This window comes from Poecilia reticulata, linkage group LG2 (assembly GCF_000633615.1).
Source record: "Poecilia reticulata strain Guanapo linkage group LG2, Guppy_female_1.0+MT, whole genome shotgun sequence".
Taxonomy (NCBI): domain Eukaryota; kingdom Metazoa; phylum Chordata; class Actinopteri; order Cyprinodontiformes; family Poeciliidae; genus Poecilia; species Poecilia reticulata.
The window spans coordinates 26,351,338-26,372,966 of record NC_024332.1 but is presented as its reverse complement, the minus strand read 5'-3'; the positions used below and the strand labels follow the sequence as shown (position 1 = coordinate 26,372,966).

The following is a 21,629-nucleotide window of genomic DNA, read 5'->3' as shown; positions in this document are numbered from 1 at the left end:
GCTCCGTCTCCACTCTCTGCAGTTCCAGCAGGAAGTGGAGACTCTCTCAGAGAAAGTGGCTCTGCATTGTCTCTGTTCCCGACTCACAGCGAAACACAGTGAGGCAAAGCGACCAAAGCAGCTTCATTCATGAAGCTCTATGAAATATTCAAGGTCAACAAAGTGACGTCAACATACAAACGACCTGCAGCTACAAGAGAAACGCACAAGAGAGTCAACCTGAAATGAACAGAGCTGGATTTAACAGCCGCCTTGATCTGGTTTCAGGTTTACCATCTGATCCATCTCAACTCCCAGAATGCACCAGGTTCATACATCAACATGGCGGCACCAGGTCCAGTTCTGGTTCTGCTCACTGACCTCTTAGCCTCCTCCAGCCTGCACAGTTAGAGGTAGGCCAGGTTCTACATCTACAATGATGCTGATCAGTGACATGAATTGTATTCTGAACCAAATCCTGAGACGGATTCAAGCTGCAGCTTCAACATCAGATCCAGATGGAGCTTCTTCACTAAAGAACATTTAATTTTGAGTTTCTGAACAAAGGAACTGATGTCATGAAAACAAGAGAGTCCAACAGAGCAAACATGATGTCAGAGTGAGAGAGGAAACCGAGTCAGAGAGGGAACGGGGTCAGACTCGGAACTGGGTCACAGATGGGGCTGCTGTTAATGTTATTTAAGTGCTTTATGGAAGTATTTAAATAAAATTATTTATATTTAAATTTAACTTCAGACTGAAAATAGGAAAGGTTAATTTTCTGCTTTGGAATAAAAAATTATTGTGTCAGAGAGGAAACAAAAGTAAAATGTATTATTTCACATAAAAGCTAAGAGGAACTCGTTTTTATGCTCTTAATGTGAAAGTACTCACCGGAAGTAAATGTGGTATAAATGTGGCACTGAAGTTCTCAAGTTGCTGTAGTTACCGTCTGGGTCCACTAGAGGGCAATAACCGCCCTGCAAATTTCAGTTCGCCGCTCCCCAGCAAAACCATCAACATCATTCTGTTTCCAGGATAATTTAACATTTCATAAATATTCTCTTACCATCAGACCGGAAGCTCAACATCTTAGCGTCTAAACCAAAGTTGTAGAGCTTTGTTTCAGTTCTGTTGGAGCTGAAGCTCAAGTTTAGGAGCCACAGCTCCTCTGAAGCTGCTGCTGGAGTCTGTTAGCATCGCTAGCTCCTCTCAGAGTTTCTGCGGGCTGTTTTCATCTCTGTGGAGGTGCTTTTAGTTCACACTGACAGAAAACATTTTAGTGAACACAGGCGAAGAATCTGCTTTCAATTGTCTCACTTGGAACCAGTTAACCTGCTACTGTGAAGCGAGAAACCAGTTAGATACAGCGATTCAGACTCATCATTTAGAGCAACATGTTTATGCCATAGGGTGTCTGAAAGTGGTAACTGCAAGTATGATAATGCTGAAAAAATAGATACGCTTCCTGTGAGGTCTTTCAAAAATAAAACACTGGAAAGTATCAGTGCCGTTGAAGCAGTTTAACCAAGAAACTAGAAGGAAGAACAACAGTATTTATTAATTCAATGGTTCTTATATTTTATTTAAACATATTCAGTCTGAATAATGTAAAAATAAACAGCTGCCTTAAAGTTTAAAAAATAAAGATGTCAAACTAAAAGATAAAACTTACAAAAATAATTTGATTCTGTGTTCATCTGAATACAAAAAACTAAACAGCGTGAAGGATTCAAATAAAGTATTTACTATATTTGTACACAGTCAGGTGCATAGAAAAACACAAACAATATAACCATTATTAAAAACTTTATTGACTCATCATTAAACAGGAACCCATATTATATTGGAAGAAATATTTAAAAATATGAATCAATCAGCACATTATCCCAGTGATTCTCTGAGATCTGAATAAATCAGTAAATCTCAGTAAAGAGCATGATGTGACACATAGAGTCCTAAAGTTTTCTAGAAAACTCAAAACATGAAAAACGGAGTTAAAAAAGTAAAACTCCAAAACAAACTGAGAAATATTAAAACAGATAATCAATAACTATAATGCAAAACTTCATTATTTTGAGATTTTAGAATTAGCATAAAAAGATAAAAATATTTAAAATCTTTATTTTTTTCAGATAAAATGCTGGATGTTCATGAAAACTGCTCTAAGATCAGAGTTTCTGTGGGACATCCAGTTCTAAACTGGTTAAACTGGTTTCTGTGATGGAAGCTGAAGTTTCTCTGCAGTTTCCAGTAAAGCATCTTTTTATCTGTGGCGCTTTGAGGAACATTTTCCTGTCAACAGAAGAAGAAGCAGCAGAGAAAAGAGGTTTGAAGTGTCTTTCATGACTCAAAGCTGAACTGAAAATGATTCCCATGTTTCCATTCTCAGACCATTTCTGGTTCCAGGATGAAAATGAATCAGAGAGAAAAAAGATCAACTTTCCAGTTGAATCCAGTTCAGATCAAAACTCCATGAAGCCTCTAAATCAGGGGTCCCCAAACTACGGCCCGCGGGCCGGATCCGGCCCCCTGAACAATACCAGAGAGCATTCAGATTTTTTTTTTCATATATTGTATTTTTCGTTTATATGTGTTTTTTTCTTCAACCACCAGGGGGCTCTTGAGCAGAAAGTGTGTCCTGTAAACTGTGGGTGTTTTGTTTTGCATGACGCATTGCTGCCATCTGTTGGACTTTTGGGGAACTGCTCGACTTTTATGTTATGTACGGTTGTGTACGGTTGTTTGCCAGCGGTAGAGCAGATGAACACACGTGTCTGTTATGAACCCCGCATTCCAGGTCGAATTCTTCGAAGCAATGCCTGCAAGTAGCAGCTTATACTTCAAAACGAGCTTTTATGTTAACATATGATAAAAGAAGTAACTTGTTTATTGAATTAGTTTTGGAAATACCTGCGGGTGATTTGATTATGTGCTACGTCATTGCTAACTAGCAGGCTGCTAAGATTTCTTAGATCGTTATGTAGCATTGCAGCTCATAGCATTCTGAGGTAGCTGTTGTATCAGTTGTACTTCTAATGTATGTATCTGAATGTAAAACACTTCTGTAAGCTGCTCTGAGCTCATCCTGAGTTGTTTGTGTTTTGACAGTTTCACTCCATTCTACATGGAAATAAAGGAAGAACTAATTAATCCAGACTCGTGTGAAAGGAGTTTGGCTGATGGTTAGTTTTGGTACAAGACACCATAGCGAGACCATTGCAAAGTGAATCATTGAAAATAAAAGAAAGCGCCCATTAAAACGGAATTAGGTTTTAATAGGGAATTGAAATTTGAGAATGTTGTTAATCAGTTAAATAGCATCGAGGGGAAATGCTATTTAACAGCTTTTTAAATAATACTGGGATCATTATGAGAATTTGAGGTGTAGATATTAAGATCCAGTAGATGGCAGTAGTGCAACAATAATGGATGCAAGCTGCTGTTGAAATCTAAAGAAGAAGAAGAAGGCGCCCATTTTCATTTAGCACATGCTAGTAGCACGAAGTAGTAGCAACACGAAGGATCAGCACTTTTACTGTTACAGTTACCGTCCGGAAACTACCGTAATCAGTTCAGTTAAATCTAAACTTGGCGACTTTTTCTTTTTCAACCGTAATAAATGTGATATTCAATTGACCTGTTATTACGGACTATGATCCTTCCTGGATTTTTTCTGTGAAGAACCCAGAGAGGGTTATTTGATTGTGCTTTCTGAAAAACAATACATTTTTACATTTACGAACTCCTGCAATCGTCACACTTTTTCTGTTACAAACTGACTCCGGCCCCCAGCAGAGAAGGGAAAAGTTATGTGGCCCTCACAGGAAAAAGTTTGGGGACCCCTGATCTAAATGGAGCCCAGTTTGAATCGGATCTTTATTGATCCAAAGAGACAAACAATATCAGACACTAAATGACAGACATGAGAAAATAAACAGGAGAAAAATGTTGGAGGTCAGAGGTCATTATCATGATCCAGTCAGTCTCTTTAGACTCAAACTGCTGCAGCTTCAACTTCTACGGATCAGCAGGACACAGAGACCGTTCTCTACTTTACAGAGATCATCAGTCCCAGCACCTGCAGAGAGAAGAAGGATGGAGAGATCAGATCAGTGAGTGTTTCCAGCCTTTCCAGCAGCAGTCAGTGACGCAGCACATCCAGTAGATGGTTTCCAGGCTGCAGTCAGACTGATCTCAGAGCTGTGACCAAGATGAACCTGATCAGNGGTTTCCAGGCTGCAGTCAGACTGATCTCAGAGCTGTGACCAAGATGAACCTGATCAGTTGTTTCCTGTTGAACTGAGAGAACAARCAGATCTGAGATCAGATCTGCTGCTGCCACAGTTTGATGAATGAGGACCACTGTCTCTAGACATGATGGACGGCTGGACGCTGGAGTCCAGCTGGACTTCCTGGAGACATGGACACAGCAACAACACTCATCTTCACACCAACACAAACACAGCAAGCTGCTGCTCCTCTGATTGGTTTATTGCTGTCTCTGTGTCCAATCAGGAAGCCTGAACCATTCTCCTCCCASTGAGAAGCTGCAGCTTTACTGGGAACACTGGAGCTTTGCTCTGATGATAACTGGGTTTAGTTCAATATGCTGACAGCAGCTGGACTCACTACAAACATTTACTTACTCTAGAGACTTTACAAGATTCTTCAGCTGCTGAACATCTGAATCCTTCAGGTTGTCGTTTCCTTTCAGGTCCAGCTTTGTCAGATGGAGGCTGTTGGACTTCAGAGCTGAGGCCAGAAAATCACAGCTGATCTTTGACAAACTGCATTTCAACAACCTGAACAAAGAATAAAAGATGTGAGCTGAAGCCAATAGGATGCAGGTGAACCAGTTAATCCAACAGAACCAGTTAAAGATTCTCATGAATATTAAAGCCAACAAGCTGCTGCTTCAATAAAGACCAGGGGCCTCATGCATAAAACAGTGCACAGTTTTTACAGTAAAACAGCAAATTTAGGAAAGTGCGACAAAAAAAATTGGATGTATAAAGCCATACGTACGCATACAGCTGCGCACCTTTCCTTTATAAATCCCAATTTGCAGGAACTAGAGTGCAGCTGCTGGTCCGTCCTGTCGCCACCCATAAATACATATGTAAATTAGTATAAATACCTGGAACTCTGCCACTATGTGAAGCAGAAACCATGCCTTGTTTGTAGCAGTATAAATATTTCTAATAATAATTATATATTTTACTTAAAAGGTACTTTCAGGGCACATAAGGTCACCTCACAAAAATAAAAATAATATTTGAAAGAAAAAAATCCAAATTTAAAAAAAGAAAATAGAGATCTGCTAATTGATGTTTGAACAGCAGAGCATTCAGCCAGGAGACAGAGAGTCAGAAAGTCATTTGAGTGGGAATTTGGACATTTATTCTAAAATAGTGGAATCGCTTGCATAAGTTGTACATTTACAGAACAAAGGTCCTTTCTGTCCATAAGGTGCATTCACAAAGTGGGCAGCTTGACTGAAGGATGACTGCAGCTGGACCGATACCGGTACCGCACGGCTCCTTCTTTAAGTTTTGCTCAGAGATCCAGGATGATCAGTCTGGATTAATCTAAACACTAATGAACCATTATCAACCTTTCCTAGATCAATATGATCAATCGCTCCTTCTGAATCTGTCCATTGGCAATGTTCTCCATCAAAGCCAAAGGGCTCCACAATTACACAGCTCACCTTATATACGTGTGATTGTCTACACACCTTGATCACCTTAAAAATAATCAAACCTGTTTGGAGTTAATCTGCTGATCCAATCCTGTTTTTTTAGTGAGAATGAAATTACCCTGTAGATGCATTCCATGCGCTTTGGCGCACAGACCGTTGCGTTACATCTTTGTGAGACAAAAACTGAGTAAAAGTACTATTTACTGTACATTCGAATGAGGTTTTTGCATCCTTTTATTTTTATTTTCTTTATTTTGTGTGTGTGTTAGGTTATTGTCTGAGATTAAATGTTGTTCAGTTAAAACCATAAAAAATATCAGGTTCGATGCATCTTTGTCTAAATAACTGAATGTAGTCAGATTTCAGTGTATTTAGGTGAGTTTTGATGGTTCATTGTTTGATATTGTTCACAGAAAAAGTGTGGGTGGCTGCCACACATTTTCACACCAGCGAAAAATGTGTGTATATTTATGCAAACATTGATGCAAAGTTCATTTTATATATGCTGACTTGTGCGTAAAATATGGCGCCGCACATTTTTTGTGTATACATACGCTTTATAAATGAGGGCCATGATGACTTCAGAACCAGAACCTGGTACTGGGTCATGTTGTGTTGGAGGATTTTAGTCAGTAAAATCATTCCAGGATCTGATCAAAATGTTGAAGCATCAATCATTGATTATTGATTTGTTCCTGTCAGATTCCAGGAGGTGGAATTCACTTTTCTAGACCGGGTTGAATGACCTTTGACCTGCTTCCCATGAGGAGATTTCTACACACTGGGGGTCCAAATGCTGTCTGTTCTGACCTCAGGTCAGCAGGTCCAACTCAGTTACACAGAGGGACAAAATTAAACTCTGGATCCAAGTCCAGGAACAAACTCAGAAAATATTTATTAGAACAGAAGATATAAACTTTGATTTATGATCAATTATATATAATTAATCACTGAAATATCAATAATTATATAAATAGAAAACCTCAAAATCTCCAGCTTGCAGCCTTCAGTCTGTAGAAAACCACAGAGTTCCTTCACTGCAGAACCTTCAAGGTTGTTCCAGCTCAGGTCCAGTTCTGTCAGATGGGTCGGGTTGGACTTCAGAGCTGAGAACAGAGACGTCCAGCTGGTCTCTGACAAACTGCAGCTCCACAATCTGAATAAAGAACAAAAGATGAGCTGAAGCCAACATGATGCAGTTAAAACTGAAATATGAGCAAATAAATAATAAAAATGTAGAAAATAAATTTTCCTGAATGTAAAAGAAACATGATGAATAAGATAAGTGTGTGATTTGTGGAACTTCAATAAAGAGCGAGTTCAGCTCTCTTTTTGCATCTGGACCACATGAGAACCGAACTCCTCCTTATCTGAAATTTCCGTTAGTTTGCCGTTGTATCCAAATTTGGTTTTTCGTTTTGTCTCATAAAAGATGCTGAAGGTAGCGAAAAATTAGGTGGAATTGCCCTTTAATGAACATTCACAAATCACAAACTTGGTTTTAAATATTCTGCTATTAGTTGTTGAGATTAATCCAGTCCAGGTTGGTGTTGTAGTTCTGGAATTAGAGCAAATCTAATGTGGTTCAGATGTGTAAGAAGTGGTAAAATAGTCCTTTAAGTTTCACAAATCAGATGAATGTTTCACAAATCACACACTTGATTTTAAATATTCTGCTATTCCGGCATCTGACATTTGGTATGTAATAAACATTATAAATGAAAATAAAAATACTATACTAAAGCTTCTCATTTTACACATTTTATAATTTGTTTGATAAAATGCCCACTTATATTGTCATCTTAAATGATTTTAACAAGAAACAATTTCATTTAAATAAGCATTTTAATCAATGAATAACAGTTTAATAGTTGTCAGACTACAAGCACAATCAACTATGTTACATAGCCAGATACGCGCTTTTAAAACATTTTTATCTCAGGTCTTCAATCAAAACAGCCATAGCTTCACATTCTCATCAGTAATTTAAAACTTCTTTATCTAATTTAACTCTGCCATTTAACTTATTTTTCATCTGTAATATTTAGTTTTTTTTTAAATATATATAAATGTCTTTGTAGGATGTAGAGCTGAAGATAAGCTGGAGCAGAGCTAACTGTTGCACAGACATACTAGCATACAGAGGACATAAGTTTTATAAGTGGTATTATTACTTGTTTTTTTTCCATTTACGTGGATATCATTATTATATAACACAGAGGTGCACCTTTTGTTTTGATCTTTGATCAAACAGGTTTGCATTTACTTTTTGCCCGCCATCTGCATTGGGTGACGTCGGTACTACGTAATCTGAAACCCAGCAATTGAGAGCAACATGAACCACCTTACCGCGTATCGGCGAGTTCAAAGAGTGATGTAAGTCTCTCTCTCTCTATGGTGCCGTTAGCAGTTATAATCAATATACAAGCAAACATCTGCAGATACCTCATTGAAGTGCATGCTACATTGTTGGCATGCTGTGTCTTTGTGAAGCAGCATGAAACTGAAACAAAGATTTTTACCTTCTCAAAGTCTGTTTCTTGTCATTGACTCCGATTTCACCTCAGACAGCATTAATTGGGGCCTGCCATAGCATTACATAGGGAAGGCTGTGACTGTAGAAAATTGCCTTACATAGCCTTGCTCTCTCACACAGCAGCCTGATTGAGATTTATTCTGTTTGTTGCAGATTACTTGTTGTTTCAGTTTAAAGTTCCCAGTTTAGTGACCATCAGATTTTATTGACTCCAGTAATTTAACTGTAAAGTTGGATTGTTGTATTAATAAATTGTGATTTAAAGAGAAGCAATGTGTGTTTCTTCATGTGTGTTCAGTGTTTGCTGATTGAGAATGCCAGCACTCAGATTCTCTCCTTCATTTGTTGCTCTATAACAGCTCAGCTCATCCAGGCTGCTGCTCATAGAACAATAACCTACATAGACTGAAGTCTTTGGTTGCTGGTTCCTGATAATCAGCTGGAGACCCGACTTGGTAACCGGATCAGAACCACTCAGTTTATTCATTAATGGCCTTGGGTTCTTCTTAAAGCTGCTGAAAGCCAATGGAGGCCATTATTTYCTAAGGAGACGTGACCTGATGAAGCTTCATCACAGAGAYGAGGCTMCAACCSACTGACAGCTGTCAGACTGAAGAGGRCGGTTCCTCTCTGACCCGGCCCAACAGAACCACAGCTTCAGGACAAAGTGAGGAACCTGCTGCTGCTGCAAACCTCACTGTCATTCAGTTCATCTAGATTTGCTTTTCTACAATCAGTCACTTCTTAGATGTTTCATTAATGATGATTTGAACTGTTCAGTGTTTGTGGCTCGACTCTGGAGGAACAACATTTCATTCTGGATGTAAAGATGAGAATCAGAAATAAAACCATCTGAATCTTTACCAACCAAACTGAAACATCTCCATCATTATTTAACTTCATTTGAATTATTTTACTCATTTTGTTCATCAGTCAGAAACATTTTAAAAACTGAAAAACAAAGTTCAATAATCTCAAAGTCTGAAATAAGAAAATAATTCATTTATAAGGTAAAATGCTTTTCAGTTTTTATTCTGACATTCAAACAGGTTGTTTTAAAAGATAATATATTAGAATAAACTTATTAATTAAAATAATCAATAAAGTATCAATGAATGACTATGGGATAAATAGAGAAAACAAACCTCAGTTTCTCCACTTTACTGATTGAACTCTCAAGGATCTCAAACAGATTTTTCATATCAGAGTCTCCAGCTGCATATATATAGATCAGGCTTATTTCCAGTTCAATCAGATCTGGGTTGGACTTCAGAGCTGAGGCCACAACTTCACATTCATCCTTTTGGAACTCACAGCCACCAAGTCTGTGATGAGAGAAGAAATAAATTCAGTTCTAATGAAATCAATCTGGATCATAAACAGACTAGAATATGATAACAGTGATGTCATCATGATGTCACCATGTGATCAACATCTGATCTTCAGTTTACTGAGTTTGACCCGACAGAGAGTCTGTGCAGTTCCTGACTAAAGTCCAGGTTCTGGTTCTGGTTCTGGTCCAGGCTTCATGTCCTCAGACCTTCAGCTCAGTCAGATGTTGAAGATCTTCTATCATCTGTGAAGGAAAGTTCAGTTTCTCTGCAGCATCAGAGCCTCAAAGGAGCTGCAGCAGCTGATGAAGAGGCTGACTGAGCTGAATGAAGGAAACTACTGGAGATGATGGAGAGGAGGAACTGCTCACTGCTCTGACTCACACCGACTTGGACTAGACCGATTGGCTCCTTGAGATCTTCCACCAAGCAGGAAGTGAGTTATAAATGAAGTGAGCAGAGCAGGAAGTCCAGCCTGCTGTGGACCTCTGGCATCTCTGGGTTTGTTTAGCCCATATCTGCTGTTGCAGCATCTAGAATCCTCCTCATCATTAATAATAGTAGTATATTCTATAGAAACGTGGCTCCCAGCAGCAGCTTATTAAATGCTGCCACAGAGGAAACTGGGAGAAGACCAGACAACATGATGCTCCCAGTTGTGTCTCCGTTCATCTGCAGGATTTGAGGCTTTAACAAAGTAGAAAGTGGACAGTCGTCAACCTGCTTCAGCTAAAAGCTTCAGATTGTTCTGGTCGTCCAGCAGAGCAGCAGCAGAACCGGTCCTGCTGCTCCTTCAGGTCTGAACTGTCCTCTGTTGATCTCAGAGGAACTGGGACAAACTGGTTGGAAGAGGGACACATGTCTCTGCAGTGGTCTGTCCATCGTCTCAGAGGAACAAAGGTTTGGATGTCAGAAGAAATTGTTGCTAAACTCTTAAAGAGCTGAAGAGCAAAACCCCTGGAGGAGACGGAGCGTTTGGGTCCAGCAGCATCTTCATGGTGAAGCAGTGAAAGTTCTCCAGGAACTAAAGAGGCTGGGATGTCTAAAGAGTTGAAGCTCATGTCTCTGCAGGTCTTCATGGAGGACAGCTAACAGCTTCAACAAAGGCTGCAGATGAAGTGATGATGAGGAAAATGGTTCCAGCTCTGGAAGCAGAGTTCTCAGAGCTTTGGGAGGATCTGACAGAAACTAGGACTTTTTCTGGAACCAGACAACAATCACCACATTTTGGTCTCAGTTACAAACTCAGAGGAAACTAGTGGGAGGAGGAAGAGGTGAGGATGATGATGGGATGAAGAAGATCAACACCGTTCACAAAGTTTCTAATTAGTTTCCATGGCAACAACATCAATGATGGGGTTTATTTTAATGTTACAATCAAATCTAAACTGTGATTTTATAAAAAAAAGAGTCAAAGATCCTAAAAGGTGAATTATGGAGTAGTGATGCAATAAATGAAGAGGAGTTTAAAGTTAAAATGTGTCTCTGACTGATTGGATCTTTCAGACAAAACAGAGACTTTCTAGAGTTCTCAATGTTTTCCATTAGTTTCAACATGAAATTTGATAAAAGTGGGTTATTTCTAAAATGATCAAAATGTCTAAAAACCAGAAGCTGCCGCTGTCCTGGATGAACTGAATGTTTAGATGTTTGAATGGCTGAAATCATCCAGAGGATGAAGGAAGTAGTTAAAGGCCAAAAACATCCAGAATCAACTTGAAGAAAGAAGAAGAAACAGGAGGACARTAGTGCTGAATCAGCATTTACACTAATGAAAACATCTGGACTCACCGAGCCTTTCTGCAGTTCCTCACAGCTGGAACCAGTCTCTGTCGTCCATCTGATGATGTGTTGTACTTCTCCAGGTCCAACTCATCCAGAACCTCTGACATCTGTAGTATGAAGGTCAGAGCTGAACAGTCAGTCACTGAGAGATCCTGTTGTGAATCCAGCAGCCGTTGGATCTCCTGATAAAATGAGAGGTCGTTCATCTCCACCAGACAGTAGAAGATGTTGATGCTTCTGTCAGGAGAGATTCTATCAGTGTTCATCTTCTTCAGGTTGGTGATGATTCTCTGGATGGTTTCTGGACGGTTCTCTGTCTGACCCAGCAGATCTTCTAAGAGTCTCTGGTTGGACTCCACAGTGAGACCATGAAGGAAGCGGACAAACAGGTCCAGGTGGCCATTTTTACTGCTGAGGGATTTCTCCATGACTTTCTTCATGAACTCATCTAGAGATATTTCATTGTCTTCTTCTTCCAGGAACGTCTTGATCACCTTTGACCTCCTGCTGGTGAAGCAGTGGAGCATGTAGACTGCAGCCAGAAACTCCTGAATGCTCAGATGAACAAAGCAGTACACTGGTTTCTGGAAGATCACACTCTCTCTTCTGAAGATCTCTGTACAAACTCCTGAGAACACTGAGGCCTCTGTGATATCCAGACCACACTGCTCCAGGTCTTCTTGGTAGAACATGATGTTTCCTTTCTCCAGATGTTCAAACGCCAGCCTCCCCAGCTKCAGAAGAACTTCCCTGTCAGCCTYCATCAGYTYCTGTGGACTTGTCTCATGTYYTCCATGGTACTTGTTCTTCTTCCTCTTTGTCTGGACCAGCAGGAAGTGTGAGTACATGTCAGTCATGGTCTTGGGCAGCTCTCCTCTCTGCTCTGAGGTCAACATGTTCTCTAGAACTGTAGCAGTGATCCAGCAGAAGACTGGGATTCCACACATGATGTGGAGAGTTTTTGATTTATTGATGTGGGAGATGATTCTGCTGGACAGCTCTTCATCACTGAACCTCTTCCTGAAGTACTCCTCCTTCTGGGCATCGGTGAAGCCTCGTACTTCTGTTACCCTGGAAACACATGAAGGAGGGATCTGATTTGCTGCTGCAGGTCTGGTAGTTATCCAGATGAGGGCCGAGGGAAGCAGATTCCCCTTGATGAGGTTTGTCAGCAGAACGTTGACTGATGACTTCTGTGTGACGTCAGAAACCAGCTGACTGTTGTTGAAGTCCAGTGAAAGTCTGCTTTCATCCAGACCATCAAAGATGAAGAGAAGTTTGCATTTAGTCAGCTGCTCTGCTGGGAGCTTCTGGAGTGTTGGATGGAAAACATGGAGCAGCGAGAGAAGACTGCTCATCTCTGATCAAGTTCAGCTCCCTAAATGAAAGCAGAACCACCACACTGACATCTTGGTTCTCCAAGCCATCGGCCCAGTCCAGAGTGAACTTCTGCACTGAGAAGGTTTTTCCAACACCAGCAACGCCATTGGTCAGAACCACTCTGATGGCTCCATGTTGATCAGGGAAGGTTTTAAAGATGTCATGGCACCTGATTGCAGAGTCATGAAGGTTCTTGATCTTGGAAGCTCTCTCCAGCTGCTTCATCTCATGCTGGTTGTTAACCTCTTCACTCTGTCCCTCTGTGATGTAGAGATCAGTGTAGATCCTGTTGAGGAGAGTTCTACTTCCTGTTTCATCACTTCCTTCAGTCACACATTCACATCTCCTCCACAGACTGATCTTATGTTCCTCTAGAGCCTCCTGCAGACCAACATCTGTTGAAACACAGAAGAAAGCTGAAGTAAAAAACATGATTTAGTGGTAACGTTAGAACAAAACTACCTGAAACATTAAATGCAGCCCTTTAGTCATTTTCCAAATTGGACTCTAAAATCTGAAGACATCTTCTGCTTTATTTGGGTTTTCCAGCTCCAATTTTCCAGCAGAACCTTAATGGCCTGGTGTAATGACCAATAAAAATAGAACAAAAATCGTTTTCAGCAAAGTTGGATTAAAAATACGAGCAACTGGGCAATTTGGTAACCCATAACTTTTGCCACCTCTCTCTTTTTTCTTGCTTTATTTTACCCTTTAATTATGTTATGCTAAACTTAACATTCACATCAACTAATAGCTGATTGGTGCTCTCCTACTTTTTAAAACCCAAATAAAATGACATGACAATGCTGGCTCTTGCTGATTTTTTTAAATGCTTTTTTCCTGAACTGTATTGATCTATTTATTGTCTGTTTTTCACTTGTCATATAATTTTTATGGCCATAAAAGCCTGAAAAATCAGTTTCAGGTTTTTCTGATCAGGTTCAAATTAAATGAGGACTGTATTAACCAGAGTTACCAACACATACATTCCATTTACACCAGCTGGAAAAACTCAGATTTAGTTGAAATAGTTGATCACAAAAAGGCTTTTAAAACTTAGAATTTTTAAATCTCAACTAAAGAGGTGGATCTGGTTCAGCACAGATGGTAGGAGGTGATTTGATTGGAGGTGTTAAGTCTCACCTGGAGCACAGCTGCTCCTCTTCCTCCATCCTTCCATCTGTCGTCTATCACTTCTTATCTCTGAAGGGTCATGGAGCGACTGGTGCCGATGTTCAGCAGGAATCAGGTGAGAGCTGGGGTTCACCCTGGACAAGTAAAGACATTTCTTCATCACTGAAATATTTCACTAACAACAGGCTGAAGCTGAAGATGTTCATGAAGGTCCACCACAAACTAGGACCAGAAACTGGGTCCGAACAGAACCTCAACATTGATAATCTCTGGTTTGAAGTTCTTCATTGTATTATATCTGGTATCATGACTGATGTTCATTTTGTCCATTTGAAATCTGTTCTGAGACAATAATAATTTTTCTGTCTGAGCCAGAGTAAAACTGATCTCACCTAAATAATTATCTATATTTATTGTAGTCCAAGCAGTTCAAGATAACCACTGTGTGTTCAGTGATTTTGTGATAACCAATCATTTCCTGATATATCGATCAGCTCTGATAAATCTAAAGCAGCTCTTTGTTTCTGAATTTCTTGGTACATCAGTTTTCTTTGTTCGTTCCAATTTATGGTGGAAGGTTGATGTGGATCAAACTGACATTTATTTAGTGAATTCAGTCTTTCAGTCGGTCTGGGACATAATTATGTTTCCTGAGATTTAATATCTGAGCCTTTTAGGAGATTATTTCACTTGTTATGAGCAACTGAACCCAGCGTTCCCAATATTTAAACTGGTCCCAGTGTTACTAGGATATAATATCTCAATCATTGCTCCTCACATTCTTTTTTGTTTTAAATGCAACATTTTCATACATCATTTATTTACTTGGATCTTCTTTCAAACTCTATTCATTTACTGACCAACAACCTACATTTCTATTCAGCTTTAACGTAAGGTAAATAAAAAATCAAATAGATCATATCACATTTTTAGGTTTAATTTGAAGCTCAACCAGTTAATAACAGTTATATTATATCTATATAGATTTACACAAATCAGTTAGAAAGTGGTTTCTTACTTTGTTTCTGATGGTCCAGGTTCATTACTGAGGTATGGAGGATTTCCTTTAGACCGGTCACTCCTCATAGACGGACTGATGGATCCTGGAGGTTCTGCTCTGTCCTGTTTTAGATCCTGATCTTCCATCTTCTGGACTTCTTGGGAGAGAAATCAGTCCAGTGATCCAGTTCCAGTAAGTGTCCTGTGAAGCAGAAAGCTGGTTCCCATCATGTGTTCAGAGAATAAGAGGAACCCAATTCCAGCACAACCTCAGAGATTTCTGGGAACTAAACAACTCTTAAAGTCAGATGGGTTTTTGTCTTAATAAATCTGGAATTTTAACATAAAACCTCTTGGTCTTTCAATCAGCAACAAAAAACTTCTGCCAAAAACAAAACAAGAAAACACGAACCAGCAGAAAACACCTAGTACTTGATTGGTTCCAGTCTGACTAAAAAACAGGGATTTCTTTGTGTCAACAGGTTATTTCTCATTGGAAAGGTCAGAAACCACCTATGGGGTACTAAAAGGTTCAATCCTGGGGCCCTTCCTATTTAATATTCATGTTCCTGCTTGGTCGATTGCATACAAAGACTGCAGGGCAATAGCAGATCTACCAGAGCGGCTTTAGATGGAAATTGTAAGGTCCCCTTTCGAAGAAACACTTTTGCTCAAAGTGCTCTGTCCGTGAGATGATCTGCAGTTTGGAACTCACTTCCTGTTGATTTAAAGTCTGTAAGTTTTAGTACATTCAAAACTCAAACAAAACTCTGGTTATGTCAAAAACAAAACTGTACCCATTTTTGATGTTTTACATTTTTCTGGTTGTGTACATTATGTTGTGCTATTTTAAATGATTATCACTTCAATTTTTAGAGTTACTTTTTAAAAGCCCATCTAGGGACAAGTGCTGCGAATTAGCTATTGTACCATGATGCAAACATTGGACTGCTGTTTTATTCAGTTTGTCTATGTTGATGTGTGTCTGTCCCTATCAAATAAACTTTATAATACAATATCTGGATGTACCAAAACCTTCTCCAGCTGAACAGAAACAAACCTGAAGTTATGTTTGAACCTACAGAGGAACGATCTAGTCAGTGCACACCTTCAGTTATTACTGCTGGAAACTAGAGATACCAAGAGTTTCTGACCTTCAGAGTCACATAAAGACAGTTACAAGGTATGCCTTCTATCACCTGAAGAACATTTCCAGGATTAAAGACTAATGTCTAAGCAAGATCTAGAGAAACTCATCCAAGCGTTAATCTTTAGTTGCATTGGTTACTGCAACAGGTCTGCCTATAAAAAAAATAATAAAAAAATCAATCAGAATGCTGCTGCTGGCGTTCTGACTTAAACCAGAAAGATAGAGCACATCACCCAGTTCTAAAGTCCTTCCACTGAGAGAATAGACTTTAAAACACTGTTGTTAGTTTATAAATTACTGACCGACTTAGCAGAAAGCGCACCTGTGATAAAAACAACAACTCATCTAAATTATGTGGAGAATAATACAAGTTCAATGCATCTTAACCCCATACAAGAGAAATAAATCATATATATTGTGAATAAAAGTAAAAGTAAAGCATCCACTGACTGTAATGATCAAGACATGTAAACAATTAAATTGGTAATCGAGGGCAACTCTAAACCATTAACTTACATTTGTAATTTATCATTCCAAACAGGACAAAAAGAAAATGGCAGAGATCATACCAATGTATAAAACTGGCAATAATCACCTCTTCACAAATTACAAGCCTCTCTCTCTTTTCCCTCAGTTCTCTAAAATTCTAGAAAAACTTTTTAAGAGACTAGAAAAATTCATTGACAAATATACACTACTCAACAGTAGTCAATATGGATTCAGAGCAAATCGGTCAATATCACCAACCTTAATTGATTTAATAGAAAAAATTACCAATGCAACAGATAGTAAGAAATTAGCTGTAGGGGTTTTCATAGATCTAGAGAAAGCCTTTGACACAATAAATCATCATATATTAATTAAAAAAATTAGAACGTTATGGAATTCTGGGAGTAGTTTTGAACTGGATGAGGAGCAGAAAATTTGTGAAAATGGGAGATATTGAATCTGACTGTCTGTAGATTGTGTGTGGGGTACCAGGACCCCAAGTACTGGCACCAGTTTTATTTAATTTGTATATAAACAACATAAGCAAAGTGTCTACTGTATTAAAATTTGTGTTATTTGCTGACAACACATTAAATTTGACAATTTAATGGTTTAATTGTCAAATGATTTGACAATAATAAATTATCACTAAATTTGGACAAGACTAAAATCATGGTTTTTGGAAACTGTTACAATCTGGTGGAATTTAAAATTGGTAAAATTATGTTTAAGGCATCTAATAAACTGCTGCCTGAGCACATACAGAACATGTTGTCTGAAAGAGAAGGGGAATATAACTTAAGGGGTCACTCAAACTTAAGGATTGCAGTTTACGAACAACAAGAAAGAGCTTTTGTATTTCAATTCATGGAGTAAAGTTATGGAACAAGTTAAATGAGGAGTTAAAACAAAGTCAAAATTTAATACAATTTAAAAGGAAATATAAGGAGGTCATTTTCACAAGATATAGAAATATGGATGAGAATTGGCACTAATGTGTATATGTAAATAAAATATGTTTTTTGCATTCCTTGTTCTTGTGCATGATTTTATACTATCATCATGTCTGAAATAAATAAATAAGCTCTGCTGTTGTTGTATCAACCTTCCAGGCCTCTCAGGTCTTCTGGTTCTGCTCTGCATCCCCTGAACAAGAATCAAACATGGAGAAGCAGCATTCAGCTTCTATGAACCACAAATCTAGAACAAACTTCCAGAAAACTACAAAACAGCTGAAACACTGAGTGCCTTTAAATCTTGATTAAAAATCCACCTGTTTAAGCTGCTTTTGAAACATAACTAGAAAATAAATTAACTGTTCAGGATAATAACTTTTTATAACTTTCCTTTATTTTTCCACCATAATGTAATGTTCCTTCAGTGTTTATTCAAGGGTGTAAATCCCATCTCATTATTGGGGGGGACAATAAACAGGAAGATTCAGCCTAATTTTTATTGTTAATATGTTCTTTCTATTGAGCAGTGAAAGTAAATAAAAGGTGTTACATGTATTTTTCTTAAAGTATTTACTAACCGGAGGGTTTTTTATTTGTGCTGCAGAACCAGCTGCACTTCAGCAGGTCCATTAAAACCTTCAGTTTGTATCGAAGAGGCTGAAGCTGCTGGTTCTGGAACGTTCTGACTACATTTCCTTAAAGCTAAAAACAAATTAATAACAATTATTTTAAGATGTCAAAGCAGGATCCAAAGGTTCTCAAGCAACATTAAACTATTGCTGCATCGTTTCTGCCAGCAGGTCTGATTAGAAACTTGGATTTTTCTAATAGCAGCAACAATAAGATACAAATGAAACCTATTCCTGTTGGAACCGAAACCTCCAGTGTCAGAGAATCAAACAGCTCTGACTCTTTTCTCTTCAGAGAGAGAAAAACTCACTGAGCTGCAGTGAAGTTTCAGTAAAAAGTGATTTTACCTTCAACTCTGAGAGACTTGATTTAATTCACTCGTTCTTCAAAGCTTTCCTTCTCTTCCTGCTACCTGTGAAACATGAGCCCCTCCCCTCCTCACTTACAGGAAGTCACCTGAGTTGCTCTACCAACCATGATGCATTCAAGGACATTCAGTAACATTTATGGACATATTTAGCTTTATATCACCCTGTATCTTTACACAGTCAAGGTACTGACTGGTTCAGTTCAGCAACAGGAAACTGCAGCTTTAAGAGAGTTTTTAGAAATCTGCTATCAGAGTTTGTTTGTTCTGATCAGCAGGAAACCAGAACCCGACCAAAACCACAGCTCCATGAAGCCAGCAGCTTGGTTCTGAAGGAGAACCAGGCCAAGTTCTGGTTCTGGTTCCTCCACAGAGAGAAAACCCAGAGAGAGGAAAACAAGAAGAAGTGAAAGCTCACCTGTTCCAGACTCTGCTCTGCTGCTAAATGGAGTCTAACCGGTTCCTCCTGATCTGATATCCGACAATAGCTGACTGTCTCCTGAGGCTCCGCCCCCTTCCAGGTGACATTAAACACTTTTACTTTCATGTTTTCCTCCCTTTGTATCAACAGTGATCTGAGCTGTGAAACTCAGTTCAGATTTGAACTTTTTCAGTTTTTTTCTCAGTTTTCAGCTCATTTCCAGCCAATATTTTATTGCAGGAAATCGTTTTAGGAAGGAACTAGAAAATTCAGGAATCTGGGTGTTCTGACTGTAACCGACCTGAACACTGAGGCCCCAGAGCGCCCCCTGCACCATCACTGTTTCCAGCAGCAAATCAATCATCTGTTGGTCCAGTTCGAAAAGTTGAAGTTGTCAGTGAAGCAGATCTGAAGCTGAGCAGCAGACACCCAGAAGAACTGGAAGCATCAGCAGGAGATGAACTGGACCTCTACGATCACTGATTCTGCAGCTGAGGAAGAGGAGGACGATAAAGATGTGGCTGAAGATCCCAGCCGTCCTCAAACTTCCTGTTTATAGTCCCATGAAAGCAGGAAACCTGCAGAAAATCAGCTTAAGAACCATAAAGAGCTGGAGATGTTCTGCGCCCTCTAGTGGCTGATAGGACTCCTGCACTGGGAGAACTGGACCTTGATGCTGCTGCAGCTCAGCGGCTGGTTTCTCTCTGAATGGACCAATCAGTACCAAGCAGGAAGTGGATTCTACTCTGAGACGCTTGATGTGAAACCATCAGAATGACTCCTCAGTGAGATGCTGTCTGACGTGTCTTTTTCTCCATGTCTCCTTGGTTCCAGCTTTAACTGGGCCTCTGATGGTCCACTTCACAGACTCCAGCAGGAAAACAGAACCAGCATCAAAACCCTGAAAAAACCTGAATAAAAACAACTTGTCATTTTAAAGTGCAGAACAAGTCAAAGTCCCTTCAGTTTGTTTTCTTTACAGTCAGTGCTAGCTCACAGGTCCCTCTAAAGTTTAAAACTATTCAGAGCTGAAGTGGTTCTAATAAAGGAGAAGTTACTATTGATCGATTATTGATGCCATTAGTTCCTCCATCTTCTTAGGGTCTCTCCAAACGAAGAAGCTTCAGGTTCAACATCTGGATCCAGGATGAGGAAATAGAGGAAGTGATGGTGTTGGATGTTCAGGTCAGCCTGTTATTAAATGTGAGTGAATCCTCAGAGACGTTCAGAATCCAGTTACAGGTTCTGCTGCGGCTGGCAGAGTTTCAATCAGTAAAACTGACTTTGTTCCTGGGAACAAATTAAACTTTAGAACAACTAAACTGAATGAATCTATTTTAGAGTTTTGATCAGCTGCTGAGAAAATGTGAAGACTTAAAAGTGAAAGAGATTTACAAGTGAAATATTAATTTCCATAATTTAACAAAAAATAGCAGAAAACCTGTGAACCAAAGCATGACGCAATATATTTTGCTTCATGCCAAATTGTTTACAATGTGTTGACATTTATTTACAACTACATACTTCCACATATGTACAACATTTAAGCTTCAAGAGTTTAAAAAACATAAATAACTATAAGCAGTTTTTAGAGGAAAGTTTTAACACCAACATTAAAACTTAACCTTTGAAATCAAACCAGATATTTGTTTACTAAAATATTTCTTAATTACTCCCTTAACAATAAAACTTAATGTCTTGTGTATTTTGTGTGTTTTTATCAGTGTTTTCAGAGTCCAAGCGTCATTTCTTAAAGAAACTCAACATCTGTTTTATTATAAAAATATTTTCTTTCTAGTTTGCTTTTTAAAAACACTTGTATAAAATATAAATAACGGTGATATCTAACATATTATTCCTCGACTGTCTGGTTGTGGATTCTCAGTCAGGTTGGAGGAAAAAAAAAATAATATCAGTGACACTTCAGAAAAACAACACAGATCAAATCCAGGTCTCCTGGGTAAACTCCAAAGGTGGGAACATGGGGAATAATTCTTTTTTCATTTAGTATTCCTGGGAGTGTGGTTCGATTTCCTACCACCAGGTGGCGTGTGGGTCGGACGCCATCTCAGTGGTCAGCGGTCAGGTGAATCAAAAATCTGACCTACATTAAGTCCAAAGAACAAACATTATTTATATATATACTGCTCAAAAAAATAAAGGGAACACTTAAACACTTAAGTGAACATACATGAAAGTGAACCTCTAAACGTTATAGCACTGACAGACAGCGGTGTATATATGTTCCCAACTGTGGCTAAAGCTGCTGCTAGCTGGTTTATTCTCTGATCGGAGGCTGTTTATTATATACACAGTTAAGAGAATGGTGGGTTGACAATGACTGATGACGGCTAACACTTAAATGCTGTTATTATTAACCTTACCTTTTAAGATTATGAGTATCCGTGAATTTTTCAGTCAGGTTTCCCGAGGCAAAATCACACCAGAAGTAAAGATACACCTCTTCGAGTTACGGCGGCCATTGTCTGACATCATTGTGAAAAGGGTCTCCAGAAAAACTTCCGGTTCAAAAGTAAAACGAGCTGTAGTCCAATCAGCGATTACCTTTTCCGTTTTGTTAATGTCGTTGTGTTTTTGTTAATGTTATGTTTTTGTTAATGTTGTTGTGTTTTTGTTAATGTTGTTATGTTTTCGTTAATGTTGTAGTGATTTTGTAATTGTGCTTTGTTAAAGTTGTAGTGCTTTTCACCTCAGGGCCACCGTATAATACACACACACACACACACACACACACACACACACACACA

The 21,629-nt window shown here is 38.9% G+C and overlaps 1 pseudogene; it reads right to left on the bottom strand.

Moving 5' to 3' along the window:
• Positions 1-4,032: 4,032 nt before the first annotated feature.
• On the bottom strand, positions 4,033-14,995 carry LOC103457608 (protein NLRC3-like; annotated as a pseudogene).
• Positions 14,996-21,629: the final 6,634 nt, after the last annotated feature.